Here is a 25,430-nt window from a genome sequence, read left to right on the forward strand (position 1 = left end):
GATTTCTGAAGATCATGTGACACATGATCAATAATAAAGATGTTAAATACTCATCTGAGGAGAAAACTATGTTGCATCATAATGAAAGGATGTGTGAGTACACTTTTCTGTAAACTGAGCCAAAGATTTTTTCACTGATTTAGGGTAGAGTAAGAATATTTACTGCATTGGCAAGTTACTTCATACTTAGATATAATTTTATATGCAATATTACCTTTTCTTTTCATCATCATATTTAAGAGTTAATGATAATTAATTTTCAACTTTAATTCTCAGTTGATTAATCCATCCACAATTCATAAAACACAACACATGCAACTGAGGTACAAGAAGTATTGAAATCCAAAAGTCATTGAAATCATTTAAAAATCACATCGACAGGTTAAAAAAAAAGCCTCAGGTCAAATATTCATTTATCACAAATTAACTGTTTGACAAACACTTCCTGCTCCGAAGTCCCGATCTGAATCAACCGAGTCGCGAACAGGCTCCGAAGTGCCGGTCTGAATCAACCAAGTCGCGAACATGCTCCGAAGTCCCGATCTTAAAACTTCGACCAAAGAATGTAAAAAATAACTCTATTTCTCTAATAACTCTACAACTCTATGAAAGACTCAGATCACGTATCTAAAAATAAATCGCTATATTAAAAGAGAAATAATAAGAGGAGTGAAGTTTCCTATCGTTCTGCTGTGTTTGGTCCTCTCGCTCGTGTCCGCCGCTCACGCACGCGTTTACAGCGCTAAATTAATCATCTTTGCTAATTATTATACATTTACTTCATTGTCAGCTTCAGGTACTTCATTTATTATTGTTCAATGAACTGTTTGAAACAAAAAAAAGGTTGTATTTCAGTAATAATTCAAAATTATCAAAATAAAATATATAAAATAATGGTTTATATTTTAATATCCTTTAAAATATAATTTATTTTTGTGATGTGCAACTGTATTTTCAGCATCATTCCTCCAGTCTTCAGTGTCACATGATCTTTAGAAATCATGAAAATATGATGATTTATTATTAGAACTATTAACAGTTGTGCTATCAAATATTATTTTGGAATCTGCGATACTTTTTTAAGGATTCTGCGATGTATAATTTTTTTTAAAGAACAGAGTTTATTCAAAATATAAATCTCTTCTAACAATATTAATCTTTGATATCACTTCTTATCAATTTAACACATCCTGAATAAAAGATTCTAAAATCTAATAAAGAATACAATTTCTTATAAAAAAAGGATAAAAATTTACTGACCCCAAACTATTGAACTGTAGTGAATATTGTTAGAAAATATTTATATTTTAAATAAATGCTCTTCTTTTTAACTTTTTATTTAGTGGTTCATATAGGTTGTCTACAAACCGGAAGGTTGGTGGTTCGATCCCTGGCTCCACCTGACTAAGTGTCGAGGTGTCCTTGAGCAAGACACCTAACCCCAGCTGCTCCCGATGAGCTGGATGGCGCCTTTAATGGCACACACCGCAGTCGGTGTATGAATGAGTGTGTGAATGGGTATGAATGAGTGTCTTTAAATTACATTCTGTTACTTAACTAACCAATTTAAATGTTTAAAACGCTGTTTAATGTGAGGAGGAAAAAAAAGAACACGGCCCCTTTAAGAAAAAACGCATGTGCTGAATAGGGAAGAGATCGAGAACGTGCTAATTGAGATGAAGAGACGAGAGGTGACGCTGACAGTGATCGGTTGAGTAAAGAAAAATAACTTTGACTTTATGATTGTAAATGTAATTTGTTCTGAGATGCTACATTGGCGAAATCTGAGATGGCGAGCCACCCGACAAACCACTGAGGAGAACAGAGACTGTTGTTATATATCAGCGACCTGTAAAGGAAAGCAAATTCACCTGGGTATTCTCCATCCTGGTAAGACTGTAAAGACTGCTATATTTTCCTTCCTGCAGACAGCAGTTGGACTGAGTGACTGACTGTCACCAGAATTGTGCGTACAGAATTGTGAAAGCAACTTTGAGAATTTTGTAACTTTTGTGCATTTTCTTATTTATTTATTTTTTTCTCCCTTCTTGAATGTTGAGTTTGGTTGTCTATCATTTGTGTTAGAACAAAGAAAAAGGTTACTTTGAAGCAGTCTAAGTAATACTGCATAGCAGAAACCACTGAATAAGAAAAGAACCGAACTTAAATTGATTAGAAAGGCCTAAAAGCGAACATAAAAACTTTATTAGATCTGAACTAAATAGGATAAAACAACTAGGTGAACAAAACTAATTAAATTAGCGCTAATAGAAGGGAACCTATAGGGAAAAAAGGTAAACAATCGTTTGATATTTTATTTTTATTTTATTTTGTGCAGATCTGAATCAACCGAGTCGCGAACAGGCTCCGAAGTGCCGATCTGAAATCAACCGAGGGCGCGAACATGCTCCGAAGTGCCGATCTGAATCAACCGAGTCGCGAACATGCTCCGAAGTGCCGATCTGAAATCAACCGAGGGCGCGAACATGCTCCGAAGTGCCGATCTGAATCAACCGAGTCGCGAACAGGCTCCGAAGTGCCGATCTGAATCAACCGAGTCGCGAACATTCTCCGAAGTGCCGATCTGAATCAACCGAGTCGCGAACATGCTCCGAAGTGCCGATCTGAAATCAACCGAGGGCGCGAACATTCTCCGAAGTGCCGATCTGAATCAACCGAGTAGCGAACAGGCTCCGAAGTGCCGATCTGAATCAACCGAGTCGCGAACATTCTCCGAAGTGCCGATCTGAATCAACCGAGTCGCGAACAGGCTCCGAAGTGCCGATCTGAAAACTTCGACCAAAGAATGTAAAAAATAACTCTATTTCTCTAATAACTCTACAACTCTATGAAAGACTCAGATCACATATCTAAAAATAAATCGCTATAGTAAAAGATAAATAATAAGAGGAGTGAAGTTTCCTACCGTTCTGCTGTGTTTGGTCCTCACGCGCCTCTGCTCCGCGGCGCGTGTCCGCCGCTCACACGCCCATTTACAGCACTAAATTAATCATCTTTGCTAATTATTATACATATACTTCATTGTCAGCTTCAGGTTCTTCATTTATTATTGTTCAATGAACTGTTTGAAAGAAAAAAAGGTTGTATTTCAGTAATAATTCAAAATGATCAAAATAAAATATATAAAATAATGGTTTATATATTAATATCCTTTAAAATATAATTTATTTCTGTGATGTGCAGCTGTATTTTCAGCATCATTCCTCCAGTCTTCAGTGTCACATGATCTTTAGAAATCATGAAAATATGATGATTTATTATTAGAACTATTAACAGTTGTGCTATCAAATATTATTTTGGAATCTGCGATACTTTTTTAAGGATTCTGCGATATATAATTTTTTTTTTTTTTTTTAAAGAACAGCGTTTATTCAAAATATAAATCTCTTCTAACAATATTAATCTTTGATATCACTTCTTAGCAATTTAAATCAACCTGAATAAAAGATTCTAAAATCTAATATAGAATACAATTTCTTATAAAAAAGAAAGGATAAAAATGTACTGACCCCAAACTATTGAACTGTATTGAATATTGTTAGAAAAGTCTTCTATTTTAAATAAATGCTCTTCTTTTTACATTTTCATTGATCAAAGAATCCTGAAAGAAGTATCACAGTTTCAGCAGCACAACTCTGATAATAAATCATCATATTATTCTGATTTCTGAAGATCATGTGACACATGATCAATAATAAAGATGTTAAATACTCATCTGAGGAGAAAACTATGTTGCATCATAATGAAAGGATGTGTGAGTACACTTTTCTGTAAACTGGGCCAAAGATTTTTTCACTGATTTAGGGTAGAGTAAGAATATTTACTGCATTGGCAAGTTAGTTCATACTTAGATATAATTTTATATGCAATATTACCTTTTCTTTTCATCATGATATTTAAGAGTTCATGATAATTAATGTTCAACTTTAATTCTCAGTTGATTAATCCATCCACAATTCATAAAACACAACACATGCAACTGAGGTACAAGAAGTATTGACATCCAAAAGTCATTGAAATCATTTAAAAATCACATCGACAGGTTAAAAAAAAGCCTCAGGTCAAATATTCATTTATCACAAATTAACTGTTTGACAAACACTTCCTGCTCCGAAGTCCCGATCTGAAAACTTCGACCAAAGAATGTAAAAAATAACTCTATTTCTCTAATAACTCTACAACTCTATGAAAGACTCAGATCACGTATATAAAAATAAATCGCTATAGTAAAAGAGAAATAATAAGAGGAGTGAAGTTTCCTACCATTCTACTGTGTTTGGTCCTCACGCGCGTCTGACGCTCTGCGGCGCGTGTCCGCCGCTCATACGCGCGTTTACAGCGCTAAATTAATCATCTTTGCTAATTATTATACATTTACTTCATTGTCAGCTTCAGGTACTTCATTTATTATTGTTCAATGAACTGTTTGAAACAAAAAAAAAGGTTGTATTTCAGTAATAATTCAAAATTATCAAAATAAAATATATAAAATAATGGTTTATATTTTAATATCCTTTAAAATATAATTTATTTTTGTGATGTGCAACTGTATTTTCAGCATCATTCCTCCAGTCTTCAGTGTCACATGATCTTTAGAAATCATGAAAATATGATGATTTATTATTAGAACTATTAACAGTTGTGCTATCAAATATTATTTTGGAATCTGCGATACTTTTTTAAGGATTCTGCGATGTATATTTTTTTTAAAGAACAGAGTTTATTCAAAATATAAATCTCTTCTAACAATATTAATCTTTGATATCACTTCTTATCAATTTAACACATCCTGAATAGAAGATTCTAAAATCTAATAAAGAATACAATTTCTGTTAAAAAAAACGATAAAAATTTACTGACCCCAAACTATTGAACTGTAGTGAATATTGTTAGAAAATATTTATATTTTAAATAAATGCTCTTCTTTTTAACTTTTTATTTAGTGGTTCATGTAGGTTGTCTACAAACCGGAAGGTTGGTGGTTCGATCCCTGGCTCCACCTGACTAAGTGTGGAGGTGTCCTTGAGCAAGACACCTAACCCCAGCTGCTCCCGATGAGCTGGATGGCGCCTTTAATGGCACACACCCAGTCTGTGTATGAATGAGTGTGTGAATGGGTATGAATGAGTGTCTTTAAATTACATTCTGTTACTTAACTAACCAATTTAAATGTTTAAAACGCTGTTTAATGTGAGGAGGAAAAAAAAGAACACGGCCCCTTTAAGAAAAAACGCATGTGCTGAATAGGGAAGAGAGAGAGAACGTGCTAATTGAGATGAAGAGACGAGAGGTGACAGTGATCGGTTGAGTAAAGAAAAATAACTTTGACTTTATGTACAAGTAAATGTAATTTTTTCTGAGATGCTACATTGGCGAAATCTGAGATGGCGAGCCACCCGACAAACCACTGAGGAGAACAGAGACTGTTGTTATATATCAGCGACCTGTAAAGGAAAGCAAATTCACCTGGGTATTCTCCATCCTGGTAAGACTGTAAAGACTGCTATATTTTCCTTCCTGCAGACAGCAGTTGGACTGAGTGACTGACTGTCACCAGAATTGTGCGTACAGAATTGTGAAAGCAACTTTGAGAATTTTGTAACTTTTGTGCATTTTCTTATTTATTTATTTTTTTCTCCCTTCTTGAATGTTGAGTTTGGTTGTCTATCATTTGTGTTAGAACAAAGAAAAAGGTTACTTTGAAGCAGTCTAAGTAATACTGCATAGCAGAAACCACTGAATAAGAAAAGAACCGAACTTAAATTGATTAGAAAGGCCTAAAAGCGAACATAAAAACTTTATTAGATCTGAACTAAATAGGATAAAACAACTAGGTGAACAAAACTAATTAAATTAGCGCTAATAGAAGGGAACCTATAGGGAAAAAAGGTAAACAATCGTTTGATATTTTATTTTTATTTTATTTTGTGCAGATCTGAATCAACCGAGTCGCGAACAGGCTCCGAAGTGCCGATCTGAAATCAACCGAGGGCGCGAACATGCTCCGAAGTGCCGATCTGAATCAACCGAGTCGCGAACATGCTCCGAAGTGCCGATCTGAAATCAACCGAGGGCGCGAACATGCTCCGAAGTGCCGATCTGAATCAACCGAGTCGCGAACAGGCTCCGAAGTGCCGATCTGAATCAACCGAGTCGCGAACATTCTCCGAAGTGCCGATCTGAATCAACCGAGTCGCGAACATGCTCCGAAGTGCCGATCTGAAATCAACCGAGGGCGCGAACATTCTCCGAAGTGCCGATCTGAATCAACCGAGTAGCGAACAGGCTCCGAAGTGCCGATCTGAATCAACCGAGTCGCGAACATTCTCCGAAGTGCCGATCTGAATCAACCGAGTCGCGAACAGGCTCCGAAGTGCCGATCTGAAAACTTCGACCAAAGAATGTAAAAAATAACTCTATTTCTCTAATAACTCTACAACTCTATGAAAGACTCAGATCACATATCTAAAAATAAATCGCTATAGTAAAAGATAAATAATAAGAGGAGTGAAGTTTCCTACCGTTCTGCTGTGTTTGGTCCTCACGCGCCTCTGCTCCGCGGCGCGTGTCCGCCGCTCACACGCCCATTTACAGCACTAAATTAATCATCTTTGCTAATTATTATACATATACTTCATTGTCAGCTTCAGGTTCTTCATTTATTATTGTTCAATGAACTGTTTGAAAGAAAAAAAGGTTGTATTTCAGTAATAATTCAAAATGATCAAAATAAAATATATAAAATAATGGTTTATATATTAATATCCTTTAAAATATAATTTATTTCTGTGATGTGCAGCTGTATTTTCAGCATCATTCCTCCAGTCTTCAGTGTCACATGATCTTTAGAAATCATGAAAATATGATGATTTATTATTAGAACTATTAACAGTTGTGCTATCAAATATTATTTTGGAATCTGCGATACTTTTTTAAGGATTCTGCGATATATAATTTTTTTTTTTTTTTTTAAAGAACAGCGTTTATTCAAAATATAAATCTCTTCTAACAATATTAATCTTTGATATCACTTCTTAGCAATTTAAATCAACCTGAATAAAAGATTCTAAAATCTAATATAGAATACAATTTCTTATAAAAAAGAAAGGATAAAAATGTACTGACCCCAAACTATTGAACTGTATTGAATATTGTTAGAAAAGTCTTCTATTTTAAATAAATGCTCTTCTTTTTACATTTTCATTGATCAAAGAATCCTGAAAGAAGTATCACAGTTTCAGCAGCACAACTCTGATAATAAATCATCATATTATTCTGATTTCTGAAGATCATGTGACACATGATCAATAATAAAGATGTTAAATACTCATCTGAGGAGAAAACTATGTTGCATCATAATGAAAGGATGTGTGAGTACACTTTTCTGTAAACTGGGCCAAAGATTTTTTCACTGATTTAGGGTAGAGTAAGAATATTTACTGCATTGGCAAGTTAGTTCATACTTAGATATAATTTTATATGCAATATTACCTTTTCTTTTCATCATGATATTTAAGAGTTCATGATAATTAATGTTCAACTTTAATTCTCAGTTGATTAATCCATCCACAATTCATAAAACACAACACATGCAACTGAGGTACAAGAAGTATTGACATCCAAAAGTCATTGAAATCATTTAAAAATCACATCGACAGGTTAAAAAAAAGCCTCAGGTCAAATATTCATTTATCACAAATTAACTGTTTGACAAACACTTCCTGCTCCGAAGTCCCGATCTGAAAACTTCGACCAAAGAATGTAAAAAATAACTCTATTTCTCTAATAACTCTACAACTCTATGAAAGACTCAGATCACGTATATAAAAATAAATCGCTATAGTAAAAGAGAAATAATAAGAGGAGTGAAGTTTCCTACCATTCTACTGTGTTTGGTCCTCACGCGCGTCTGACGCTCTGCGGCGCGTGTCCGCCGCTCATACGCGCGTTTACAGCGCTAAATTAATCATCTTTGCTAATTATTATACATTTACTTCATTGTCAGCTTCAGGTACTTCATTTATTATTGTTCAATGAACTGTTTGAAACAAAAAAAAAGGTTGTATTTCAGTAATAATTCAAAATTATCAAAATAAAATATATAAAATAATGGTTTATATTTTAATATCCTTTAAAATATAATTTATTTTTGTGATGTGCAACTGTATTTTCAGCATCATTCCTCCAGTCTTCAGTGTCACATGATCTTTAGAAATCATGAAAATATGATGATTTATTATTAGAACTATTAACAGTTGTGCTATCAAATATTATTTTGGAATCTGCGATACTTTTTTAAGGATTCTGCGATGTATATTTTTTTTAAAGAACAGAGTTTATTCAAAATATAAATCTCTTCTAACAATATTAATCTTTGATATCACTTCTTATCAATTTAACACATCCTGAATAGAAGATTCTAAAATCTAATAAAGAATACAATTTCTGTTAAAAAAAACGATAAAAATTTACTGACCCCAAACTATTGAACTGTAGTGAATATTGTTAGAAAATATTTATATTTTAAATAAATGCTCTTCTTTTTAACTTTTTATTTAGTGGTTCATATAGGTTGTCTACAAACCGGAAGGTTGGTGGTTCGATCCCTGGCTCCACCTGACTAAGTGTCGAGGTGTCCTTGAGCAAGACACCTAACCCCAGCTGCTCCCGATGAGCTGGATGGCGCCTTTAATGGCACACACCGCAGTCGGTGTATGAATGAGTGTGTGAATGGGTATGAATGAGTGTCTTTAAATTACATTCTGTTACTTAACTAACCAATTTAAATGTTTAAAACGCTGTTTAATGTGAGGAGGAAAAAAAAGAACACGGCCCCTTTAAGAAAAAACGCATGTGCTGAATAGGGAAGAGATCGAGAACGTGCTAATTGAGATGAAGAGACGAGAGGTGACGCTGACAGTGATCGGTTGAGTAAAGAAAAATAACTTTGACTTTATGATTGTAAATGTAATTTGTTCTGAGATGCTACATTGGCGAAATCTGAGATGGCGAGCCACCCTACAAACCACTGAGGAGAACAGAGACTGTTGTTATATATCAGCGACCTGTAAAGGAAAGCAAATTCACCTGGGTATTCTCCATCCTGGTTAGACTGTAAAGACTGCTATATTTTCCTTCCTGCAGACAGCAGTTGGACTGAGTGACTGACTGTCACCAGAATTGTGCGTACAGAATTGTGAAAGCAACTTTGAGAATTTTGTAACTTTTGTGCAGTTTCTTATTTATTTATTTTTTTCTCCCTTCTTGAATGTTGAGTTTGGTTGTCTATCATTTGTGTTAGAACAAAGAAAAAGGTTACTTTGAAGCAGTCTAAGTAATACTGCATAGCAGAAACCACTGAATAAGAAAAGAACCGAACTTAAATTGATTAGAAAGGCCTAAAAGCGAACATAAAAACTTTATTAGATCGGAACTAAATAGGATAAAACAACTAGGTGAACAAAACTAATTAAATTAGCGCTAATAGAAGGGAACCTATAGGGAAAAAAGGTAAACAATCGTTTGATATTTTATTTTTATTTTATTTTGTGCAGATCTGAATCAACCGAGTCGCGAACAGGCTCCGAAGTGCCGATCTGAATCAACCGAATCGCGAACAGGCTCCGAAGTGCCGATCTGAATCAACCGAGTCGCAAACATGCTCCGAAGTGCCGATCTGAATCAACCGAGTAGCGAACAGGCTCCGAAGTGCCGATATTACTTTGGAATCTGCGATACTTTTTTAAGGATTCTGCGATGTATATTTTTTTTAAAGAACAGAGTTTATTCAAAATATAAATCTCTTCTAACAATATTAATCTTTGATATCACTTCTTATCAATTTAACACATCCTGAATAGAAGATTCTAAAATCTAATAAAGAATACAATTTCTGTAAAAAAAAAACGATAAAAATTTACTGACCCCAAACTATTGAACTGTAGTGAATATTGTTAGAAAATATTTATATTTTAAATAAATGCTCTTCTTTTTAACTTTTTATTTAGTGGTTCATGTAGGTTGTCTACAAACCGGAAGGTTGGTGGTTCGATCCCTGGCTCCACCTGACTAAGTGTGGAGGTGTCCTTGAGCAAGACACCTAACCCCAGCTGCTCCCGATGAGCTGGATGGCGCCTTTAATGGCACACACCCAGTCGGTGTATGAATGAGTGTGTGAATGGGTATGAATGAGTGTCTTTAAATTACATTCTGAAACTTAACTAACCAATTTAAATGTTTAAAACGCTGTTTAATGTGAGGAGGAAAAAAAAGAACACGGCCCCTTTAAGAAAAAACGCATGTGCTGAATAGGGAAGAGAGAGAAAACGTGCTAATTGAGATGAAGAGACGAGAGGTGACAGTGATCGGTTGAGTAAAGAAAAATAACTTTGACTTTATGATTGTACAAGTAAATGTAATTTTTTCTGAGATGCTACATTGGCGAAATCTGAGATGGCGAGCCACCCGACAAACCACTGAGGAGAACAGAGACTGTTGTTATATATCAGCGACCTGTAAAGGAAAGCAAATTCACCTGGGTATTCTCCATCCTGGTAAGACTGTAAAGACTGCTATATTTTCCTTCCTGCAGACAGCAGTTGGACTGAGTGACTGACTGTCACCAGAATTGTGCGTACAGAATTGTGAAAGCAACTTTGAGAATTTTGTAACTTTTGTGCATTTTCTTATTTATTTATTTTTTTCTCCCTTCTTGAATGTTGAGTTTGGTTGTCTATCATTTGTGTTAGAACAAAGAAAAAGGTTACTTTGAAGCAGTCTAAGTAATACTGCATAGCAGAAACCACTGAATAAGAAAAGAACCGAACTTAAATTGATTAGAAAGGCCTAAAAGCGAACATAAAAACTTTATTAGATCTGAACTAAATAGGATAAAACAACTAGGTGAACAAAACTAATTAAATTAACGCTAATAGAAGGGAACCTATAGGGAAAAAAGGTAAACAATCGTTTGATATTTTATTTTTATTTTATTTTGTGCAGATCTGAATCAACCGAGTCGCGAACAGGCTCCGAAGTGCCGATCTGAAATCAACCGAGGGCGCGAACATGCTCCGAAGTGCCGATCTGAATCAACCGAGTCGCGAACATGCTCCGAAGTGCCGATCTGAAATCAACCGAGGGCGCGAACATGCTCCGAAGTGCCGATCTGAATCAACCGAGTCGCGAACAGGCTCCGAAGTGCCGATCTGAATCAACCGAGTCGCGAACATTCTCCGAAGTGCCGATCTGAATCAACCGAGTCGCGAACATGCTCCGAAGTGCCGATCTGAAATCAACCGAGGGCGCGAACATTCTCCGAAGTGCCGATCTGAATCAACCGAGTAGCGAACAGGCTCCGAAGTGCCGATCTGAATCAACCGAGTCGCGAACATTCTCCGAAGTGCCGATCTGAATCAACCGAGTCGCGAACAGGCTCCGAAGTGCCGATCTGAAAACTTCGACCAAAGAATGTAAAAAATAACTCTATTTCTCTAATAACTCTACAACTCTATGAAAGACTCAGATCACATATCTAAAAATAAATCGCTATAGTAAAAGATAAATAATAAGAGGAGTGAAGTTTCCTACCGTTCTGCTGTGTTTGGTCCTCACGCGCCTCTGCTCCGCGGCGCGTGTCCGCCGCTCACACGCCCATTTACAGCACTAAATTAATCATCTTTGCTAATTATTATACATATACTTCATTGTCAGCTTCAGGTTCTTCATTTATTATTGTTCAATGAACTGTTTGAAAGAAAAAAAGGTTGTATTTCAGTAATAATTCAAAATGATCAAAATAAAATATATAAAATAATGGTTTATATATTAATATCCTTTAAAATATAATTTATTTCTGTGATGTGCAGCTGTATTTTCAGCATCATTCCTCCAGTCTTCAGTGTCACATGATCTTTAGAAATCATGAAAATATGATGATTTATTATTAGAACTATTAACAGTTGTGCTATCAAATATTATTTTGGAATCTGCGATACTTTTTTAAGGATTCTGCGATATATAATTTTTTTTTTTTTTTTAAAGAACAGCGTTTATTCAAAATATAAATCTCTTCTAACAATATTAATCTTTGATATCACTTCTTAGCAATTTAAATCAACCTGAATAAAAGATTCTAAAATCTAATATAGAATACAATTTCTTATAAAAAAGAAAGGATAAAAATGTACTGACCCCAAACTATTGAACTGTATTGAATATTGTTAGAAAAGTCTTCTATTTTAAATAAATGCTCTTCTTTTTACATTTTCATTGATCAAAGAATCCTGAAAGAAGTATCACAGTTTCAGCAGCACAACTCTGATAATAAATCATCATATTATTCTGATTTCTGAAGATCATGTGACACATGATCAATAATAAAGATGTTAAATACTCATCTGAGGAGAAAACTATGTTGCATCATAATGAAAGGATGTGTGAGTACACTTTTCTGTAAACTGGGCCAAAGATTTTTTCACTGATTTAGGGTAGAGTAAGAATATTTACTGCATTGGCAAGTTAGTTCATACTTAGATATAATTTTATATGCAATATTACCTTTTCTTTTCATCATGATATTTAAGAGTTCATGATAATTAATGTTCAACTTTAATTCTCAGTTGATTAATCCATCCACAATTCATAAAACACAACACATGCAACTGAGGTACAAGAAGTATTGACATCCAAAAGTCATTGAAATCATTTAAAAATCACATCGACAGGTTAAAAAAAGCCTCAGGTCAAATATTCATTTATCACAAATTAACTGTTTGACAAACACTTCCTGCTCCGAAGTCCCGATCTGAAAACTTCGACCAAAGAATGTAAAAAATAACTCTATTTCTCTAATAACTCTACAACTCTATGAAAGACTCAGATCACGTATATAAAAATAAATCGCTATAGTAAAAGAGAAATAATAAGAGGAGTGAAGTTTCCTACCATTCTACTGTGTTTGGTCCTCACGCGCGTCTGACGCTCTGCGGCGCGTGTCCGCCGCTCATACGCGCGTTTACAGCGCTAAATTAATCATCTTTGCTAATTATTATACATTTACTTCATTGTCAGCTTCAGGTACTTCATTTATTATTGTTCAATGAACTGTTTGAAACAAAAAAAAAAGGTTGTATTTCAGTAATAATTCAAAATTATCAAAATAAAATATATAAAATAATGGTTTATATTTTAATATCCTTTAAAATATAATTTATTTTTGTGATGTGCAACTGTATTTTCAGCATCATTCCTCCAGTCTTCAGTGTCACATGATCTTTAGAAATCATGAAAATATGATGATTTATTATTAGAACTATTAACAGTTGTGCTATCAAATATTATTTTGGAATCTGCCATACTTTTTTAAGGATTCTGCGATGTATATTTTTTTTAAAGAACAGAGTTTATTCAAAATATAAATCTCTTCTAACAATATTAATCTTTGATATCACTTCTTATCAATTTAACACATCCTGAATAGAAGATTCTAAAATCTAATAAAGAATACAATTTCTGTTAAAAAAAACGATAAAAATTTACTGACCCCAAACTATTGAACTGTAGTGAATATTGTTAGAAAATATTTATATTTTAAATAAATGCTCTTCTTTTTAACTTTTTATTTAGTGGTTCATGTAGGTTGTCTACAAACCGGAAGGTTGGTGGTTCGATCCCTGGCTCCACCTGACTAAGTGTGGAGGTGTCCTTGAGCAAGACACCTAACCCCAGCTGCTCCCGATGAGCTGGATGGCGCCTTTAATGGCACACACCCAGTCTGTGTATGAATGAGTGTGTGAATGGGTATGAATGAGTGTCTTTAAATTACATTCTGTTACTTAACTAACCAATTTAAATGTTTAAAACGCTGTTTAATGTGAGGAGGAAAAAAAAGAACACGGCCCCTTTAAGAAAAAACGCATGTGCTGAATAGGGAAGAGAGAGAGAACGTGCTAATTGAGATGAAGAGACGAGAGGTGACGCTGACAGTGATCGGTTGAGTAAAGAAAAATAACTTTGACTTTATGATTGTACAAGTAAATGTAATTTTTTCTGAGATGCTACATTGGCGAAATCTGAGATGGCGAGCCACCCGACAAACCACTGAGGAGAACAGAGACTGTTGTTATATATCAGCCACCTGTAAAGGAAAGCAAATTCACCTGGGTATTCTCCATCCTGGTAAGACTGTAAAGACTGCTATATTTTCCTTCCTGCAGACAGCAGTTGGACTGAGTGACTGACTGTCACCAGAATTGTGCGTACAGAATTGTGAAAGCAACTTTGAGAATTTTGTAACTTTTGTGCATTTTCTTATTTATTTATTTTTTTCTCCCTTCTTGAATGTTGAGTTTGGTTGTCTATCATTTGTGTTAGAACAAAGAAAAAGGTTACTTTGAAGCAGTCTAAGTAATACTGCATAGCAGAAACCACTGAATAAGAAAAGAACCGAACTTAAATTGATTAGAAAGGCCTAAAAGCGAACATAAAAACTTTATTAGATCTGAACTAAATAGGATAAAACAACTAGGTGAACAAAACTAATTAAATTAGCGCTAATAGAAGGGAACCTATAGGGAAAAAAGGTAAACAATCGTTTGATATTTTATTTTTATTTTATTTTGTGCAGATCTGAATCAACCGAGTCGCGAACTGGCTCCGAAGTGCCGATCTGAAATCAACCGAGGGCGCGAACATGCTCCGAAGTGCCGATCTGAATCAACCGAGTCGCGAACATGCTCCGAAGTGCCGATCTGAATCAACCGAGTCGCGAACATTCTCCGAAGTGCCGATCTGAATCAACCGAGTCGCGAACATGCTCCGAAGTGCCGATCTGAAATCAACCGAGGGCGCGAACATGCTCCGAAGTGCCGATCTGAATCAACCGAGTAGCGAACAGGCTCCGAAGTGCCGATCTGAATCAACCGAGTCGCGAACATGCTCCGAAGTCCCGATCTTAAAACTTCGACCAAAGAATGTAAAAAATAACTCTATTTCTCTAATAACTCTACAACTCTATGAAAGACTCAGATCACGTATCTAAAAATAAATCGCTATATTAAAAGAGAAATAATAAGAGGAGTGAAGTTTCCTATCGTTCTGCTGTGTTTGGTCCTCTCGCTCGTGTCCGCCGCTCACGCGCGCGTTTACAGCGCTAAATTAATCATCTTTGCTAATTATTATACATTTACTTCATTGTCAGCTTCAGGTACTTCATTTATTATTGTTCAATGAACTGTTTGAAACAAAAAAAAGGTTGTATTTCAGTAATAATTCAAAATTATCAAAATAAAATATATAAAATAATGGTTTATATTTTAATATCCTTTAAAATATAATTTATTTTTGTGATGTGCAACTGTATTTTCAGCATCATTCCTCCAGTCTTCAGTGTCACATGATCTTTAGAAATCATGAAAATATGATGATTTATTATTAGAACTATTAACAGTTGTGCTATCAAATATTATTTTGGAATCTGCGATACTTTTTTAAGGATTCTGCGATGTATAATTTTTTTTTAAAGAACAGAGTTTATTCAAAATATAAATCTCTTCTAACAATATTAATCTTTGATATCACTTCTTATCAATTTAACACATCCTGAATAAAAGATTCTAAAATCTAATAAAGAATACAATTTCTTATAAAAAAAAGGATAAAAATTTACTGACCCCAAACTATTGAACTGTAGTGAATATTGTTAGAAAATATTTATATTTTAAATAAATGCTCTTCTTTTTAACTTTTTATTTAGTGGTTCATATAGGTTGTCTACAAACCGGAAGGTTGGTGGTTCGATCCCTGGCTCCACCTGACTAAGTGTCGAGGTGTCCTTGAGCAAGACACCTAACCCCAGCTGCTCCCGATGAGCTGGATGGCGCCTTTAATGGCACACACCGCAGTCGGTGTATGAATGAGTGTGTGAATGGGAATGAATGAGTGTCTTTAAATTACATTCTGTTACTTAACTAACCAATTTAAATGTTTAAAACGCTGTTTAATGTGAGGAGGAAAAAAAAGAACACGGCCCCTTTAAGAAAAAACGCATGTGCTGAATAGGGAAGAGAGAGAGAACGTGCTAATTGAGATGAAGAGACGAGAGGTGACGCTGACAGTGATCGGTTGAGTAAAGAAAAATAACTTTGACTTTATGATTGTAAATGTAATTTGTTCTGAGATGCTACATTGGCGAAATCTGAGATGGCGAGCCACCCGACAAACCACTGAGGAGAACAGAGACTGTTGTTATATATCAGCGACCTGTAAAGGAAAGCAAATTCACCTGGGTATTCTCCATCCTGGTAAGACTGTAAAGACTGCTAAATTTTCCTTCCTGCAGACAGCAGTTGGACTGAGTGACTGACTGTCACCAGAATTGTGCGTACAGAATTGTGAAAGCAACTTTGAGAATTTTGTAACTTTTGTGCATTTTCTTATTTATTTATTTTTTTCTCCCTTCTTGAATGTTGAGTTTGGTTGTCTATCATTTGTGTTAGAAAAAAGAAAAAGGTTACTTTGAAGCAGTCTAAGTAATACTGCATAGCAGAAACCACTGAATAAGAAAAGAACCGAACTTAAATTGATTAGAAAGGCCTAAAAGCGAACATAAAAACTTTATTAGATCTGAACTAAATAGGATAAAACAACTAGGTGAACAAAACTAATTAAATTAGCGCTAATAGAAGGGAACCTATAGGGAAAAAAGGTAAACAATCGTTTGATATTTTATTTTTATTTTATTTTGTGCAGATCTGAATCAACCGAGTCGCGAACATGCTCCGAAGTGCCGATCTGAAATCAACCGAGGGCGCGAACATGCTCCGAAGTGCCGATCTGAATCAACCGAGTAGCGAACAGGCTCCGAAGTGCCGATCTGAAAACTTCGAGCAAAAAATGTAAAAAATAACTCTATTTCTCTAATAACTCTACAACTCTATGAAAGACTCAGATCACATATCTAAAAATAAATCGCTATAGTAAAAGATAAATAATAAGAGGAGTGAAGTTTCCTACCGTTCTGCTGTGTTTGGTCCTCACGTGCCTCTGACGCTCCGCGGCGCGTGTCCGCCGCTCACACGCCCGTTTACAGCACTAAATTAATCATCTTTGCTAATTATTATACATTTACTTCATTGTCAGCTTCAGGTTCTTCATTTATTATTGTTCAATGAACTGTTTGAAAGAAAAAAAAGGTTGTATTTCAGTAATAATTCAAAATGATCAAAATAAAATATATAAAATAATGGTTTATATTTTAATATCCTTTAAAATATAATTTATTTCTGTGATGTGCAGCTGTATTTTCAGCATCATTCCTCCAGTCTTCAGTGTCACATGATCTTTAGAAATCATGAAAATATGATGATTTATTATTAGAACTATTAACAGTTGTGCTATCAAATATTATTTTGGAATCTGCGATACTTTTTTAAGGATTCTGCGATGTATATATATATATTTTTTTTTAAAGAACAGCGTTTATTCAAAATATAAATCTCTTCTAACAATATTAATATTTGATATCACTTCTTAGCAATTTAAATCAACCTGAATAAAAGATTCTAAAATCTAATAAAGAATACAATTTCTTATAAAAAAGAAAGGATAAAAATGTACTGACCCCAAACTATTGAACTGTATTGAATATTGTTAGAAAAGTCTTCTATTTTAAATAAATGCTCTTCTTTTTACATTTTCATTGATCAAAGAATCCTGAAAGAAGTATCACAGTTTCAGCAGCACAACTCTGATAATAAATCATCATATTATTCTGATTTCTGAAGATCATGTGACACATGATCAATAATAAAGATGTTAAATACTCATCTGAGGAGAAAACTATGTTGCATCATAATGAAAGGATGTGTGAGTACACTTTTCTGTAAACTGGGCCAAAGATTTTTTCACTGATTTAGGGTAGAGTAAGAATATTTACTGCATTGGCAAGTTAGTTCATACTTAGATATAATTTTATATGCAATATTACCTTTTCTTTTCATCATGATATTTAAGAGTTCATGATAATTAATGTTCAACTTTAATTCTCAGTTGATTAATCCATCCACAATTCATAAAACACAACACATGCAACTGAGGTACAAGAAGTATTGACATCCAAAAGTCATTGAAATCATTTAAAAATCACATCGACAGGTTAAAAAAAAGCCTCAGGTCAAATATTCATTTATCACAAATTAACTGTTTGACAAACACTTCCTGCTCCGAAGTCCCGATCTGAAAACTTCGACCAAAGAATGTAAAAAATAACTCTATTTCTCTAATAACTCTCCAACTCTATGTAAGACTCAGATCACGTATATAAAAATAAATCGCTATAGTAAAAGAGAAATAATAAGAGGAGTGAAGTTTCCTACCATTCTACTGTGTTTGGTCCTCACGCGCGTCTGACGCTCTGCGGCGCGTGTCCGCCGCTCATACGCGCGTTTACAGCGCTAAATTAATCATCTTTGCTAATTATTATACATTTACTTCATTGTCAGCTTCAGGTACTTCATTTATTATTGTTCAATGAACTGTTTGAAACAAAAAAAAAGGTTGTATTTCAGTAATAATTCAAAATTATCAAAATAAAATATATAAAATAATGGTTTATATTTTAATATCCTTTAAAATATAATTTATTTTTGTGATGTGCAACTGTATTTTCAGCATCATTCCTCCAGTCTTCAGTGTCACATGATCTTTAGAAATCATGAAAATATGATGATTTATTATTAGAACTATTAACAGTTGTGCTATCAAATATTATTTTGGAATCTGTGATACTTTTTTAAGGATTCTGCGATGTATATTTTTTTTAAAGAACAGAGTTTATTCAAAATATAAATCTCTTCTAACAATATTAATCTTTGATATCACTTCTTATCAATTTAACACATCCTGAATAGAAGATTCTAAAATCTAATAAAGAATACAATTTCTGTTAAAAAAAACGATAAAAATTTACTGACCCCAAACTATTGAACCGTAGTTAATATTGTTAGAAAATATTTATATTTTAAATAAATGCTCTTCTTTTTAACTTTTTATTTAGTGGTTCATGTAGGTTGTCTACAAACCGGAAGGTTGGTGGTTCGATCCCTGGCTCCACCTGACTAAGTGTGGAGGTGTCCTTGAGCAAGACACCTAACCCCAGCTGCTCCCGATGAGCTGGATGGCGCCTTTAATGGCACACACCCAGTCTGTGTATGAATGAGTGTGTGAATGGGTATGAATGAGTGTCTTTAAATTACATTCTGTTACTTAACTAACCAATTTAAATGTTTAAAACGCTGTTTAATGTGAGGAGGAAAAAAAAGAACACGGCCCCTTTAAGAAAAAACGCATGTGCTGAATAGGGAAGAGAGAGAGAACGTGCTAATTGAGATGAAGAGACGAGAGGTGACGCTGACAGTGATCGGTTGAGTAAAGAAAAATAACTTTGACTTTATGATTGTACAAGTAAATGTATTTTTTTCTGAGATGCTACATTGGCGAAATCTGAGATGGCGAGCCACCCTACAAACCACTGAGGAGAACAGAGACTGTTGTTATATATCAGCGACCTGTAAAGGAAAGCAAATTCACCTGGGTATTCTCCATCCTGGTAAGACTGTAAAGACTGCTATATTTTCCTTCCTGCAGACAGCAGTTGGACTGAGTGACTGACTGTCACCAGAATTGTGCGTACAGAATTGTGAAAGCAACTTTGAGAATTTTGTAACTTTTGTGCATTTTCTTATTTATTTATTTTTTTCTCCCTTCTTGAATGTTGAGTTTGGTTGTCTATCATTTGTGTTAGAACAAAGAAAAAGGTTACTTTGAAGCAGTCTAAGTAATACTGCATAGCAGAAACCACTGAATAAGAAAAGAACCGAACTTAAATTGATTAGAAAGGCCTAAAAGCGAACATAAAAATTTTATTAGATCTGAACTAAATAGGATAAAACAACTAGGTGAACAAAACTAATTAAATTAGCGCTAATAGAAGGGAACCTATAGGGAAAAAAGGTAAACAATCGTTTGATATTTTATTTTTATTTTATTTTGTGCAGATCTGAATCAACCGAGTCGCGAACAGGCTCCGAAGTGCCGATCTGAAATCAACCGAGGGCGCGAACATGCTCCGAAGTGCCGATCTGAATCAACCGAGTCGCGAACATGCTCCGAAGTGCCGATCTGAAATCAACCGAGGGCGCGAACATGCTCCGAAGTGCCGATCTGAATCAACTGAGTCGCGAACAGGCTCCGAAGTGCCGATCTGAAAACTTCGACCAAAAAATGTAAAAAATAACTCTATTTCTCTAATAACTCTACAACTCTATGAAAGACTCAGATCACATATCTAAAAATAAATCGCTATAGTAAAAGATAAATAATAAGAGGAGTGAAGTTTCCTACCGTTCTGCTGTGTTTGGTCCTCACGTGCCTCTGACGCTCCGCGGCGCGTGTCCGCCGCTCACACGCCCGTTTACAGCACTAAATTAATCATCTTTGCTAATTATTATACATTTACTTCATTGTCAGCTTCAGGTTCTTCATTTATTATTGTTCAATGAACTGTTGGAAAGAAAAAAAAGGTTGTATTTCAGTAATAATTCAAAATGATCAAAATAAAATATATAAAATAATGGTTTATATTTTAATATCCTTTAAAATATAATTTATTTCTGTGATGTGCAGCTGTATTTTCAGCATCATTCCTCCAGTCTTCAGTGGCACATGATCTTTAGAAATCATGAAAATATGATGATTTATTATTAGAACTATTAACAGTTTTGCTATCAAATATTATTTTGGAATCTGCGATACTTTTTTAAGGATTCTGCGATGTATATATATATATTTTTTTTTTAAAGAACAGCGTTTATTCAAAATATAAATCTCTTCTAACAATATTAATATTTGATATCACTTCTTAGCAATTTAAATCAACCTGAATAAAAGATTCTAAAATCTAATAAAGAATACAATTTCTTATAAAAAAGAAAGGATAAAAATGTACTGACCCCAAACTATTGAACTGTATTGAATATTGTTAGAAAAGTCTTCTATTTTAAATAAATGCTCTTCTTTTTACATTTTCATTGATCAAAGAATCCTGAAAGAAGTATCACAGTTTCAGCAGCACAACTCTGATAATAAATCATCATATTATTCTGATTTCTGAAGATCATGTGACACATGATCAATAATAAAGATGTTAAATACTCATCTGAGGAGAAAACTATGTTGCATCATAATGAAAGGATGTGTGAGTACACTTTTCTGTAAACTGGGCCAAAGATTTTTTCACTGATTTAGGGTAGAGTAAGAATATTTACTGCATTGGCAAGTTAGTTCATACTTATATATAATTTTATATGCAATATTACCTTTTCTTTTCATCATGATATTTAAGAGTTCATGATAATTAATGTTCAACTTTAATTCTCAGTTGATTAATCCATCCACAATTCATAAAACACAACACATGCAACTGAGGTACAAGAAGTATTGACATCCAAAAGTCATTGAAATCATTTAAAAATCACATCGACAGGTTAAAAAAAAGCCTCAGGTCAAATATTCATTTATCACAAATTAACTGTTTGACAAACACTTCCTGCTCCGAAGTCCCGATCTGAAAACTTCGACCAAAGAATGTAAAAAATAACTCTATTTCTCTAATAACTCTACAACTCTATGAAAGACTCAGATCACGTATATAAAAATAAATCGCTATAGTAAAAGAGAAATAATAAGAGGAGTGAAGTTTCCTACCATTCTACTGTGTTTGGTCCTCACGCGCGTCTGACGCTCTGCGGCGCGTGTCCGCCGCTCATACGCGCGTTTACAGCGCTAAATTAATCATCTTTGCTAATTATTATACATTTACTTCATTGTCAGCTTCAGGTACTTCATTTATTATTGTTCAATGAACTGTTTGAAACAAAAAAAAAGGTTGTATTTCAGTAATAATTCAAAATTATCAAAATAAAATATATAAAATAATGGTTTATATTTTAATATCCTTTAAAATATAATTTATTTTTGTGATGTGCAACTGTATTTTCAGCATCATTCCTCCAGTCTTCAGTGTCACATGATCTTTAGAAATCATGAAAATATGATGATTTATTATTAGAACTATTAACAGTTGTGCTATCAAATATTATTTTGGAATCTGCGATACTTTTTTAAGGATTCTGCGATGTATATTTTTTTTTAAAAACAGAGTTTATTCAAAATATAAATCTCTTCTAACAATATTAATCTTTGATATCACTTCTTATCAATTTAACACATCCTGAATAGAAGATTCTAAAATCTAATAAAGAATACAATTTCTGTTAAAAAAAAACGATAAAAATTTACTGACCCCAAACTATTGAACTGTAGTGAATATTGTTAGAAAATATTTATATTTTAAATAAATGCTCTTCTTTTTAACTTTTTATTTAGTGGTTCATGTAGGTTGTCTACAAACCGGAAGGTTGGTGGTTCGATCCCTGGCTCCACCTGACTAAGTGTGGAGGTGTCCTTGAGCAAGACACCTAACCCCAGCTGCTCCCGATGAGCTGGATGGCGCCTTTAATGGCACACACCCAGTCTGTGTATGAATGAGTGTGTGAATGGGTATGAATGAGTGTCTTTAAATTACATTCTGTTACTTAACTAACCAATTTAAATGTTTAAAACGCTGTTTAATGTGAGGAGGAAAAAAAAGAACACGGCCCCTTTAAGAAAAAACGCATGTGCTGAATAGGGAAGAGATCGAGAACGTGCTAATTGAGATGAAGAGACGAGAGGTGACGCTGACAGTGATCGGTTGAGTAAAGAAAAATAACTTTGACTTTATGATTGTAAATGTAATTTGTTCTGAGATGCTACATTGGCGAAATCTGAGATGGCGAGCCACCCTACAAACCACTGAGGAGAACAGAGACTGTTGTTATATATCAGCGACCTGTAAAGGAAAGCAAATTCACCTGGGTATTCTCCATCCTGGTTAGACTGTAAAGACTGCTATATTTTCCTTCCTGCAGACAGCAGTTGGACTGAGTGACTGACTGTCACCAGAATTGTGCGTACAGAATTGTGAAAGCAACTTTGAGAATTTTGTAACTTTTGTGCATTTTCTTATTTATTTATTTTTTTCTCCCTTCTTGAATGTTGAGTTTGGTTGTCTATCATTTGTGTTAGAACAAAGAAAAAGGTTACTTTGAAGCAGTCTAAGTAATACTGCATAGCAGAAACCACTGAATAAGAAAAGAACCGAACTTAAATTGATTAGAAAGGCCTAAAAGCGAACATAAAAACTTTATTAGATCTGAACTAAATAGGATAAAACAACTAGGTGAACAAAACTAATTAAATTAGCGCTAATAGAAGGGAACCTATAGGGAAAAAAGGTAAACAATCGTTTGATATTTTATTTTTATTTTATTTTGTGCAGATCTGAATCAACCGAGTCGCGAACAGGCTCCGAAGTGCCGATCTGAAATCAACCGAGGGCGCGAACATGCTCCGAAGTGCCGATCTGAATCAACCGAGTCGCGAACATGCTCCGAAGTGCCGATCTGAATCAACCGAGTCGCGAACATTCTCCGAAGTGCCGATCTGAATCAACCGAGTCGCGAACATGCTCCGAAGTGCCGATCTGAAATCAACCGAGGGCGCGAACATGCTCCGAAGTGCCGATCTGAATCAACCGAGTAGCGAACAGGCTCCGAAGTGCCGATCTGAATCAACCGAGTCGCGAACATTCTCCGAAGTGCCGATCTGAAAACTTCGACCAAAGAATGTAAAAAATAACTCTATTTCTCTAATAACTCTACAACTCTATGAAAGACTCAGATCACATATCTAAAAATAAATCGCTATAGTAAAAGATAAATAATAAGAGGAGTGAAGTTTCCTACCGTTCTGCTGTGTTTGGTCCTCACGCGCCTCTGCTCCGCGGCGCGTGTCCGCCGCTCACACGCCCATTTACAGCACTAAATTAATCATCTTTGCTAATTATTATACATTTACTTCATTGTCAGCTTCAGGTTCTTCATTTATTATTGTTCAATGAACTGTTTGAAAGAAAAAAAGGTTGTATTTCAGTAATAATTCAAAATGATCAAAATAAAATATATAAAATAATGGTTTATATATTAATATCCTTTAAAATATAATTTATTTCTGTGATGTGCAGCTGTATTTTCAGCATCATTCCTCCAGTCTTCAGTGTCACATGATCTTTAGAAATCATGAAAATATGATGATTTATTATTAGAACTATTAACAGTTGTGCTATCAAATATTATTTTGGAATCTGCGATACTTTTTTAAGGATTCTGCGATGTATAATTTTTTTTTTTTTTTAAAGAACAGCGTTTATTCAAAATATAAATCTCTTCTAACAATATTAATCTTTGATATCACTTCTTAGCAATTTAAATCAACCTGAATAAAAGATTCTAAAATCTAATAAAGAATACAATTTCTTATAAAAAAGAAAGGATAAAAATGTACTGACCCCAAACTATTGAACTGTATTGAATATTGTTAGAAAAGTCTTCTATTTTAAATAAATGCTCTTCTTTTTACATTTTCATTGATCAAAGAATCCTGAAAGAAGTATCACAGTTTCAGCAGCACAACTCTGATAATAAATCATCATATTATTCTGATTTCTGAAGATCATGTGACACATGATCAATAATAAAGATGTTAAATACTCATCTGAGGAGAAAACTATGTTGCATCATAATGAAAGGATGTGTGAGTACACTTTTCTGTAAACTGGGCCAAAGATTTTTTCACTGATTTAGGGTAGAGTAAGAATATTTACTGCATTGGCAAGTTAGTTCATACTTAGATATAATTTTATATGCAATATTACCTTTTCTTTTCATCATGATATTTAAGAGTTCATGATAATTAATGTTCAACTTTAATTCTCAGTTGATTAATCCATCCACAATTCATAAAACACAACACATGCAACTGAGGTACAAGAAGTATTGACATCCAAAAGTCATTGAAATCATTTAAAAATCACATCGACAGGTTAAAAAAAAGCCTCAGGTCAAATATTCATTTATCACAAATTAACTGTTTGACAAACACTTCCTGCTCCGAAGTCCCGATCTGAAAACTTCGACCAAAGAATGTAAAAAATAACTCTATTTCTCTAATAACTCTACAACTCTATGAAAGACTCAGATCACGTATATAAAAATAAATCGCTATAGTAAAAGAGAAATAATAAGAGGAGTGAAGTTTCCTACCATTCTACTGTGTTTGGTCCTCACGCGCGTCTGACGCTCTGCGGCGCGTGTCCGCCGCTCATACGCGCGTTTACAGCGCTAAATTAATCATCTTTGGTAATTATTATGCATTTACTTCATTGTCAGCTTCAGGTACTTCATTTATTATTG

General features: G+C 34.2%; 1 long non-coding RNA gene across 1 annotated transcript in view; it reads right to left on the reverse strand.

The window, feature by feature from the left end:
* The window catches only part of LOC127971826 (uncharacterized), a 110,697-nt gene that overhangs the window by 49,626 nt on the left and 35,641 nt on the right, over window positions 1–25,430 (reverse strand). Inside the window, exon 3 of the long non-coding RNA XR_008156927.1 lies at window positions 17,035–17,193. This is a non-coding gene — a long non-coding RNA (uncharacterized LOC127971826). The remainder of the gene's footprint in view (window positions 1–17,034; window positions 17,194–25,430) is intronic.

This window comes from Carassius gibelio, chromosome B14 (genome assembly GCF_023724105.1).
Source record: "Carassius gibelio isolate Cgi1373 ecotype wild population from Czech Republic chromosome B14, carGib1.2-hapl.c, whole genome shotgun sequence".
Lineage (NCBI taxonomy): Eukaryota > Metazoa > Chordata > Actinopteri > Cypriniformes > Cyprinidae > Carassius > Carassius gibelio.